Below are 11,750 nucleotides of genomic sequence, written 5' to 3' on the forward strand. Positions count from 1 at the left end.
CCTATCTAGAACAAAAACACTGTTACAATGTCCTAATCAAAATGTGTTGAAACTCATAATGCCATTGTTACTACCTGTATGTAGTTTGTTAAATCTAAAAGAAATGTCTTATGATTAAGAAGAAGAATTACCTGACAGACATAACAGAAAACTTGTATAATCACCGTGCATAATATAATCTCAATACTTTTCCTTAATTTCTATCTCTTGTCCTATTTTACTCTTTTCACTGAATATAATCCTCTTATTCTTTTAACATAGAAACACTGTTTAGTCTGGTGCTCCAGTTTTGAGCTCAAAAGCCTTTTGTTTGCTCCAAAAGCTCCTGACAAGGAAGATGCACGGACATTTTGTATTTACAGAGCAAAACAAAGGACCACCTTTTATTACAGAATGTTGTGTGTTTATAAAGTGTTATTTTGACAATAGACTCAGGGTACATCAACATGTTTATACGACATTGAACCTTAATGAGCATTATTGTTTTCTTGGCATGAATTATAAAAGAAAATGTAAGAAGATTCTCCCCCAAAAAGAGATCCATAAATACGTTTGCTTGTATTTTATCCTGTGAAGAATGCGCTTAAATAGAGTGGTGCGTGAATGAGTTCTAATACCCGGAAATAAATTAACATTTTACAACTTCCGAGTTTTTTTACGTGTTTTATTTAGGGGCCTGAAATAAGGTTGGTGGTCCACACAAGGTGAAGAGATTTTATTCTACGAAAGTCAGTAAATACCACACCCGTGAATGTTTAAAGCTTCCATGTGTCATAACAAAAACGGCGGTTACTAACGTGATTACATAAACCACTTGATGTCATCACGCCGACACGAGTTCGCCTTTAGCTTAGCGGTGCTAATGCGCAGCCATAGTTAGCTTTTTACTTCTGGCAATTGCATTTACGCCTCAAAAAATCACAAAATGGTGTTTATATGTGGAGATTATCCTGCTGAACAAAACCTAAAGGTATCATAAACATGTGTTTTCCAAAGAGCTACATGTAAGCAATAGACCAAGATCCAATTGAGAAATCCTACAGTTTTTGTCAAGGGAGCCATTGTGATGCTTACTTCCAGGTCGGCCTAAAAAATACATCATGAATGAGATACTTGACATTGCATCGCAAAATATACAAACTGCTGCTGCTGCGATATGAGACAGGGACAAACATATACAGAATATTTACTAATGTACAGGATAAGGAGGGTGCCTGGACTGTAAGGAGACACAATATTGAATGAGGCAGGAAACATAGCTCGAACATAAGAGCCACATCCAGTGAACCACAGTAGACCCTTTGAAAGAAAACGTGCTCTTGTGGATCTTCAGTAACAACAAATCCTCATCCAGGGTCAGCTGTCTTATTAAGATGAATCATGAACCTTGGCAACATCCTGAGATTGCTTGGAAAGAAGCTGTTTAGGCCTTATATAAGTACATTACATAATGCAGCAGTCCCAGTGTGCATCCCCCATCCTCCCTCCCCTGAAGTCGGTTGCTGTGTGGCGTTGCTCTTATTAAGCACTCAATTAAAGCCGGTCCCGAGGAGAGGCGGCGTGCAACAATGTTTGAATTAGGAAAACGTTGCAGGCTCAGACAATCTGTGAAGACTTACCCCAAAGGGTAGCCTCGAAACCAACGGTGATGAAGTGACAGAGCCTCATAAAGCATCAGGAAAGCAGAGAAATTATTCTAATATGATTGGATTACAAATGGGGCATTTACAGAACCAATGAGACTAGATAAATAGAGCAGGAAATGGAGCTGTCGCAATGAGCCTTCTTAGATCTTTTTCTCCTTCAATCTAAATATTAAAAATGAACCCAGTTGGGACTTGGTAAACAACACTGAGGAGCTTTGCAATATTTTAAGTGTACTAATTCCTGACAGTTGTGCAAGGGCTCCCAATTCACAGAAGTGAGTTTATCATTTATTTATTTTTGAGGATTAAGATTAGATATAATGTGGAAATTACAAGTTAAATTTAAAAATTAGGCAACAATTCTTCAGACTTTTAACAGAAAAGTATATCAAACGTGACATATTAACCTGCATTAAATGAAATAAGTACTTTTACATTTGCGAAAGGGTATGATGGATACATATATAATCATAATAAGGTCATTCAGATAACTTTTTCATTTTATTTAGAACTACTATTTTTATTATAAGCAACATTTTCTATGAATACTTGCAAACTTGTTATTGATAAAATAATAACTTGTTTCCTCTCTACTTGATGGACCCAACGAGGAAAAGCTAATGCTTAAGCTAATGCTAATGGAGATCCCAATAAACAGAGGAAGTTGGTGGATAATTTTCAGGGCAGAGATAATTTGTTCTAATATAATCCAGTCTGTGCTAAACAGGAAAACAACAAACTCAAATCAAATAGTTTAGTTTGTTTGTTTAGATGTTTCCCAAATGAAATTCTAATTGTGTTCTCTCAATTATTATATAGGATATTGCATTGTGTTTGTTACTTTTGTTGCAGTTGTATATGTCTTATGTGTAATTTGGCTTGGCTTCCTATTTATGGACATGCTTTTATTTTGAAGGAGAGTTAGCGCTGTTGACAGGAAGTTGTTGTTGCTATGGTAACAACGTGACGGAGATTAACGGAGAAAAAGTCATATCTACATATAAAGACGGAGAAAGGTTATGGTTAAGTGTTAGCCCCCCCCCCCCGAAGAGGCACAAGCTCCTACAGTACGTTGATATTGGAGATTTCCATAAATTCAATTTGAAAAGAAAACTCCAAAAAAACAACAACGAATATCCGAATAACGAAATTGAAACCCGAATAGTACTCCAACGAACGAATATTCGGATATTCGGGTACAGCCCTATTATATAGTTTGCTTTCATGCTGAACATTAAAGCTCCAGTCTCTCTGATACATACTGTGTATCTGCATCTGCTTGATTATACACATCATACCTTTTTAGTTTCCTACTTGACAGGCAATATTTCATCACCACTCAGCTTGTCAAACAACTCTATTATGCCAGATTCAAAAGAGTAATGCATTGCATACATAAAACCTCGCTGCACTCCGGTAAAGTGGTATCAGGGGTCCGCAGCTTCCTCATCCATTATTGTGTTGTGGAAAATCTCAGAGTACTGTTTACTTTGAAAAATCCAGCAGAGTGAAGCAAAAAAGCAGCACTGCTAAACAACTGACACCAGGCATTTGTTTTTATTTGCTTCTCTGTTGCTGTGTTTATCTCCGAAAGGAGTTGTATCCATCAGCCAAGATGGGTAAATACACACTTTAGATTGTTTATTGGGGTGGATGCAAGGGTGATGGGTACTCAACAGCAGGGGTAGGAAGTTTCTTCTCTATCAGGTGTCGTTTTTGTAAGTTAGTGTTGAATAAAATGTTCCAGTTGGATTAAAATGCCGCTTTTTATCCGTGTTAAAAAGTGAAAAGTTGGCCATCACAGTTTTCCATTGATAGAAAGAGCAGATCCAAATTACTGACAAAACTATAAGCTATTTCAATAAATCATTTATTGACAAGAAATTGATACGCACATTTAAGTAAGAAAATTCTCTTACGATTAATTCAACATTTAAAGATCTTCTTTGGGCCAAAGATTGCCTTAATTGGAGAAATGTTGTTCAAATGGGTACATAGAGGAGATGACTTTGCTAGAACTTTTCCACAGGCGTGGGACGTCCATCTGTTTACTGGGTAGCGGACACCATTGCCCGCTACCATTGTATGGTAGGGCTGTACCCGAATATCCGAATATTCGGGTTTAAATTTCGTTATTCGTTTTTGATTGAAATCTCCAATATCAACGTAGGAGCTTGTGCCTCTTCGGGGGGGGGCTAACACTTAACCATTAACGTTATCGTTTACTTTCTCCGTCTTTATATGTAGATATTACTTTTTCTCCGTTAATCGAAAGTAACAAACACAATGCAATATCCTTTTCAATTTCAAAGAACACAAATTGTGTTGTACAAATTAACAAACAACTATAAAACAACAATACTGTGGAATAACAAAATGAATGCAGTGAATAAAACCAAAATACACGTGTTGAAGCGGTTCGCTGTTGATTACTACGCCCCCCCCCCCTGAAAATCTGAATATTCGCTGCTGATTACTACCGAATATCCGGAGACATCCGGGGGACAGCCCTGTGTATGGTGTATGGTGTATATATTTTTTAAACATTTTAAATGATTACAAGTTGGTTTGGGAAGAATAAAACATGAGGTAGAACTGTTCTGAGGACAGGCAAGGGTTTACAAGCAATACAGGTTTAGAACTATAGTTACAGAATTGGAGTTTATTTGCTAAATATTGTTGCTTTTTTCCACAATCTTCTGAAAAAGTCTTAATTGTGTCAAATGTCCTTTTTTGTTTTTAGAATATTTAGTCAACTTCAACCTTCAGTCATCATCAACTTTACAGTTACTTACCCTAACCATTTGAGTTTTATCTTAATAAAAGAAAACCTTAACTATTGTTGTATAGTCCTCTTTAACTGTCAAACACGTACAGAGCACCCCACACAGTGAAATCGGATATAAGGAGCAGTAGGCAGCTACTATAGAACGCAGTGTGAGGGTCTGGTTCTTGACTCAAGGGCCCCACTGGAGAGCCCAGGAGGTGAACTGACACCAATCAGTGAATCACAGCTTCTCCCCTTGGGTTGGAGGTTAGTAGTCCCAAGGTGTAGAACAGGTGTCGAACAAAGCAATGCAAAAACACCTTTGTTCCAGCAGCCATTGCTCAGATTAATGATTAAAGCACTGATGCAACGGCTATTTGTCTGTTTGATTGTTCATGTTTGTTCTATTGGTTTTCTTTTGGGCCAGAGAGTGCCTTTATTGTTGAAAGGAGGAGATGGAGAGGATGATATTGCCTTAAACATTAGCTGGCTCAGCAGTTGCCCCATATACATGACAGAAGACACTGAATATGGGCCATACTAGGGATCGACCAATATGGCTTTTTCAAGGCCGATACCAATACCGATTATTAGTAATCAAGGAGACCGATAACCGATATTTGGAACCGATATACATTTGCAGTAAAATCAGAAAATGTTGGTGTCAAAAATTATGTAGAATAACACAAACTCCAACACGACTTCTTTGAAATGCATTTAAGTATATTATGTTTAATGCACTTTTAAACATCTTACAACTGGTTTCCTCTCTGTGCCCTTTCTTTTAGTGCAGCCATCTGCTATGAGTTAGAGAGAGACAGAGAGTTAAAAGTGGGGCTGCAGGCTGACATGCTTAACTAACAATAATGCTTAATTTATTATATCAAAACAATGCCTGTCTATCTAGCATAACATCCCAATAAGCTGCTAGCAACTGCAAAACACTAGTGCTAGCTAATGTTTTGCAAAATATTAAAAGTGAGGCTATTGCAGTAGACCTAACGTTAGTCTAGTAGCCTCACTTCTGACTTCCCGCGTCCCTGTGTAACTGGGAAACTACGGAGCCCCCTAGGGGACATGGAGAAGAAAAACAAAAATTAGAAAAAAAAAAATGTTTTGCGAGATATCGCAAAACCCCGTTGCAGTTTGTTGACGGTCCCTAAGCACTCCTCTCCCTCCTCCAGCTGCAGATTGTGACCAATTATTGATGTTTAGTTCGGATGACGGCGCGTATCGAACTGTTCTGATAAAAACGACTCTGTAGCTCGTTGTCTATCTTGCTTGTAAAGTCATGTTGTTTGTATTTTTACATCGTTATGTTCATGAGTTATTGATCCGCGAAATTAGAATCTGTCAATAACTCAGCTCAGAGGGACGTGTATGTCCCCTCGCTCTGAGTGTTCTCTTGAGGTGTCTTCACTTATGTGAAACCCTTATTATATACAGTATATGTGTGAAACCTGTGCCTATTGCCAAGCACTGATGTTATATCTTTATATTTAATGCCAAGCTCAAATTAAAATCGATGAACCGCTCCATTGTTGTGGTTTATGTGTTGCCGTAGCAGCCGAACTGACCAGGAAGTACATTGAGCTGAATGAAAAGTATTGCGAGATCTCGCAAAAGTATTGCGAGATCTCGCAAAACATTTTTATTTTTTTTTAATATTTTTTTTTTTCTTCTCCATGTCCCCTAGGGGGCTCCATAGGAAACTGATAGAATTGGATCATAAAATCGTGGTATTTTTGAAACTTCAGCTTTCAACTGATTTACCTTTGAAACGTATGGCTCTGCCGCTCAGCGCTGCTGCTTGCCTCTGTCTGTGTCTGCGTTCTTCGCACCTGCCTGTAATCTGAGAAGGTCCCGCCTCTCTGGTTGGCTCCCGCCCGGAAAATATTCAGTGTTGATTGACACTTCAGTAATAGCCTATCAGATAGCGCTGTGGGCGGGACATTGCTCGTGTGGTGACTGCAGCCAGAGAAACGGCCGCATCAGAGCCAAAGTTGTATCGGCAATTTGATAAAAAAAAAGGCCGTTACCGATAATCGGTCAAATGCGGAATATCAACCCCGATAATCGGACCCCTAGGCCATACCACCAGCTCTAACACTGATCTATCTTTTTCGGCTCATACACCTACTATGCGTTGTTTAAACTGTGTGTCATGTATCCCTTGTCTTTTAACTACAACCCAAATTGACCGACAGGCAAAGATTAATAACCCGAACCTGATTTAGTAAAGAAACACATTGAATGCGGCTGTTCTACTCCCAATATAGAGTGGACCAAAATAAACACCTGCACACAAATGTTGTAAAGCAAATCTATAATATTGCAATCCCTTTTTGGTAGATGAAAGTAAAGATGGATTCAAGTTTTCAATTATAAAACAATATGTTAGTGTATGTTCTTGTTTCAGCAACATTACATGTTAAATCAGTGTGAAATGACGTTGGTGCCATCTTGTCATCGTTTCGTCTTACTCATCGACAACGTTGTTGACAGGCAAATTACTTATAGTTTTTATTACTGAAATGAACACCTGCTTCAGCTTAAGTTTAATATAATGAATTAGAATATATTTGTAAGTAGTAGTAAGGGGATGGAAAACAGCTGGAGGCAGGGTAAAAAATACAGCAACAAGTAATATTACCTCCAACCTCATCCCAGCCTATACGCACTTCAAACAGCCTCATGGTGATTGTGAAGTGTTTGTGTGGCTGACTTGCTATCCTGCAACAGAACAAGTCCATGTGAAGAGTTGTTCTGGGCAGAGAATGTTCTCCATCACATCTCTCACACACACACATAAAACACACGATCCCCTTCTTCTCTTCCTTGAGGTAGCTTTCCTGGAGAGACATGAAATAAAAATGACCTTGGTGACACAGTTATTTCGATACTTCCTGCAGAAATAAAATCTTTTGGACGCGCCTCTAAAAGCACCTTCCCGGGATATTTGTAATGTCTTCTGTGCTTTGTCACCTCTTGCAGGAACGTGGCTTCCAGGACGTCAACCAAGAATGAACGGGCTGTTTTCCTGTCAGTCAGGCATGCTGGGCCGCGTGACGCAGAAATGTCAACGTGTTAATAAACTTCAGTTTGTGCTTAAATGTGTTTTCATGTGGAAACATAGTTAAATCTGCTCCTCAGACTTTAATTCAACCATGTCTTAAAACCTTAAATATGTATGCTTAGATCTCAAGAGAGAACTGTTCTCTTGTCTCAGGCTGTTGGGGTTTTATCAACGCTCATGTTTCACAAATCAAGACTGAGCTGTGGATTAATCCGTCTGGACACTTTTAAGGTGAAGTTGTATCTTTTTTTCCCTCCTCTAACCTTTAAAAGAAGTTCAGCGCTTGTCAAATCCGATGAAAAGTCAATGCAACAGATCACAGCAGACTTTCCGGAGCAGCCTCAGACTTAATGGTGAATGAACAATGTGCGAACACCATCAGATAGATGCTCATTTGCAGCATGATAGCACTGCTCTGACAGGTGATGCTTTTTCCTTCCTGTGCACACACTAGGTTTACTTGTGTGTTTCCAAAGAGGACAATACAATAAAAACTCCACGGGAATCACTTGATGTTATAATTCGAGTGAGCAGTTTTGTGAGAAGTTGGCACGCCCGATGTGCTGAAGCTGCACAGATGCTCATATCTATTAAACATATTAAAGTAGGTTTATATGGCATGTGCTGGCCATCACACTCCAGGCCAATCACAGGCTGGCATTGGACACTTTAAATAGTGAGTGACAGATGCTTTAATAAACATTAGAGCAGTGGCATGAATCATTATGATCCCCATTTAGGAGCATTTGAACAACCGACATAAACGAACTTTCATTGAAATAGTTTAATTAAAGTGCATTAATAACCATGTTGTTTCCTCACATTATTCACTACTTATTTTATTTTTCGGTGAAATCCGGCATTCAGGACGAAACGCCAATGTGTGGTCAACACTGCGAGACGGGAAACATAATCTGCAAAATCCGCGGGGATTATTCATGGGAGGGTCAACGCACCAGGATTACTAAACATCTGCACGGATCGGAGACACTCTCACACATACACACTCACAGATTACTTTGCTTCTATCATGATAGTCCCACAACAAAGTAGACAGGGTGAAATTCAGAGAAGGCAATTCCTGTATAGGTTTTAATGTAATCTGTGAAAAGTTACTAAATAGACTGTGGCTCATGTGTCTGAACTGCCACTGATGGAGATGTCATTTGTTCCCGTGTGGGAAATAATAATAATATTCTTACCTGTCCTTTCAGCAGTAATGTCTCCAAGGAATTCACAGCGTCTGAATAATCCGTATGTTATCACTGAAGACAATTGTGCACACAGACATCACTGCCGAGTCTCGGCGACGCTCCGGGCAACAAAAAAAAAAGAGAAGTATCCGTGTGATTTGCGCGCAAAAATGCTGCTGTTTATTGTGTGCAGCGTTACAAGGACGGGCTGTGTCGTTGTGCGCGGTTCCTACTGTCCCTCCATGCTTCCTCTCTTTCTCTCTCGGAGTCAGGAGCCTAGTTTACGGCGTGGCGTCTCGCAGGTTGCATATTGTAAAGTGAAGCCCTGGTGTGCTCGCTCTCTCCCGATGCGTCAAGAGGCTCACTCACTCCCTCCCTTTTACCTCCCTCCTTGAGCCGAGCTGGAGCCCGAGCGGGACGCACGCAGAAAAGAGAGAGACAGTAGAAGAAGGAAGAAGAGAGAGAGAGAGAGAGAGAGAGAGAGAGAGAGAGAGAGAGAGAGAGAGAGAGAGAGAGAGAGAGAGAGAGAGAGAGAGAGAGAGAGAGCAGTGTTGTCTGTCTGCCTCCACCCGACCAGACTCCTCACGGCTCCGGTCCGGTCATCCAAGCGTAACAGACTCCCTCCTCCTAGTAACTCTTCCCTTCCCCTCCTCCTCCTCCTCCTCCTCCTCCACCTCCTCCTCCCTCTCCTCCTCCTGCTGCTGCTGATGGGATGTCCAGGGAGAGTGGAGTGTTGATATTGTAAAATACGTCTCAGATGGGTTTTGATAGGGGGGTAAACAACCAGTAATTCCTTTAGAAAGTGGTACAACAAGGCAAACGTTTTAGCTATAACAAAGTGCTTGGCAACTTGGAGAAAACCCTAATCTCACCATGTTTGAGTAATATCATGATGTTTGACGACAATATTTCAGGTTTGACTATAGAGCCTCACCATTTGGAAAACAATTATAATTTGTTGTTGGTTTTGGAGTTAAATTATAGGAGGAATAATTTTTCATTTTTGCCCGATTCATTGATTTATGGTGTGATGTCTGGCATATTATTCCCCCAATAGGAACAAAGATTAAATTGGGGATAATTTTGTATTCCACAATCAAGGTTACTAAAACACAATAATAAACATATAGGTTAAATAAAAGTATTTTCCGAGAGCATATTCAAATTCACAAAAAAATATAATTAAAAGTAATTGATACATTTACATTATAAGGAGCATAATTGAGTTGAGTGATACAAGTATGTCATTTATTTAAATTGACATGTTATTATCAGGTGATATTATTCTTAAAAAGACAATCTTGAAATGTTTAAATGACCTCTTTGCATAGGACTAAACTGTTCATAATACGATCTATGACCCTTTCAACAGGTTGTGATGCCTTGCAAATCACTGGCTCCCCGATGTGAACAGTTGCAGAAGTGATGTTGAAGTTGCGATGTAAATTATTAATAAAGTGTTTTAATTCCCTCTAGAAATGTCCCATCATGAGCTCATTAACACCACATGTGTATGCAGTGTGAATGTAAATCATATTGTGGCAAGCTAATTAACTGATTTGCAGTAAACAAGCTACGCTACCCCTTTTTTATTCATTAATAAATACATAATAAAACACTGAACAGCATCCCTAATTACACGAAAAAACATTCTCCATGGCCAAGCGTACACTGACACACTAATTGAATTGCTTGTGTTGTGTCTACGACCAACTTTTTAAACTAATGTTCAGTGTATCCACCATCGTTTGAGCAACAGGACACCTGAGCCTCCTGGAACAGTGTTGGGCTTTTACGTCAAATGTTGTGATTAATATACGGTAAAGTTACAACTTCAGGGTCAATCAAGAAGCCAATGGATCCATCAACACTTTCCCATTTGACTTACATAAGGACAAATACATCTGTTTATCGGGATTTATGAAAATCAATTTCCTAGTGCAAACAAGTCCTTTAAGTTATACAATTTAGAATACAGGGTTAAATCCCTGAGCACAATAAACTTCTTCATGGGAAAGAGCTCAAAATGAAGCAGGGAGGCGGGTTAAGGAAACGCTACTGTGCTTACGCTATGGGCCCCATGGATGCAGACGATCTAAGTACTTTTCAAACAATAGATTTATTGGTTTTCAGTTGCATCAACTTGCACACTAAATATTAGATTCATAGAATGCAGCATACATTTTCACCCAGTTTTCCCACCGTGGGTTTCTATACTTTTATTGCTTTTCTTATGCACCATTTTAGGTTAATGCGCCACCCTCATATGACTTGTTTTGTTTTTGAATAAATAGATACATTCCTGTTTTTGCATAGGTTGCCCTGATGAACAGATATGTCGGTTCAATTAAAAATATCAGGTGGGATATCGGTGTGTCCGGGCAACACCAAACTAAACGGCTTATGTCTGTCAGACGGTCTGAGGGGATATCTCGGAGCAAAACGTAATGCACAGAAGACTACAGGGCAGGTAGATTGTATTCTTGAAATATGACTTTAGTATCATTACATCACAACTCTATTCTTCGGATATTACCTTTTTCCCAAAAAGCAGCTTGCAATAGAGAGCACAGGTATATATTTGATACGTTTTGAATGTGCATAACGTTTTTTACCATGAACGCCTATGAGCTGTCAGAGTTCATGTGTTCATTAATTATTCACTACTTTGGAGGAGGGAAGAGTAAGACATGCCTACATGTGTGTTAACTGAGCAGGGATAACAGAAATGTGTGTAATCCATAAGACTCTGCTGTATTATAGCTTAACATATTTAACATAAACTTGTCTCCTGGATTCTACATTCAGTGTTTTCCTTCGCATGATTAGATATCAAATATACACCCTTGGTAATGGGTTTATATGAAACACATACATCCTAATTAACTGAAGTAGTCATTTCAGGCATGTATCTTTTTGAAAACTTTCCTCCAGCCTCTGGTTTTCTAAGTGTAGAAAGAGTAGCTACCACTTTACATTTGAAAAAGGTTGGAGCCGTGTGTGGCTCCAGAGGGAGCGGCATGTGGTCTTGTAAATGACCGGTAGTGAAGCCACTTCAGTCAGAGTCA

The 11,750-nt window shown here is 39.2% G+C and overlaps 1 protein-coding gene across 1 annotated transcript in view; it reads right to left on the reverse strand.

Moving 5' to 3' along the window:
* The window catches only part of LOC117446119 (contactin-4-like), a 218,558-nt gene extending 209,594 nt beyond the window's left edge, over window positions 1-8,964 (reverse strand). Inside the window, exon 1 of the mRNA XM_034082121.2 lies at window positions 8,692-8,964. The gene's annotated coding sequence lies outside the window, so the exon portion shown is untranslated. The remainder of the gene's footprint in view (window positions 1-8,691) is intronic.
* Between the last annotated feature and the right edge of the window lie 2,786 nt (window positions 8,965-11,750).

This window comes from Pseudochaenichthys georgianus, chromosome 5, assembly GCF_902827115.2.
Source record: "Pseudochaenichthys georgianus chromosome 5, fPseGeo1.2, whole genome shotgun sequence".
Taxonomy (NCBI): Eukaryota; Metazoa; Chordata; class Actinopteri; order Perciformes; family Channichthyidae; genus Pseudochaenichthys; species Pseudochaenichthys georgianus.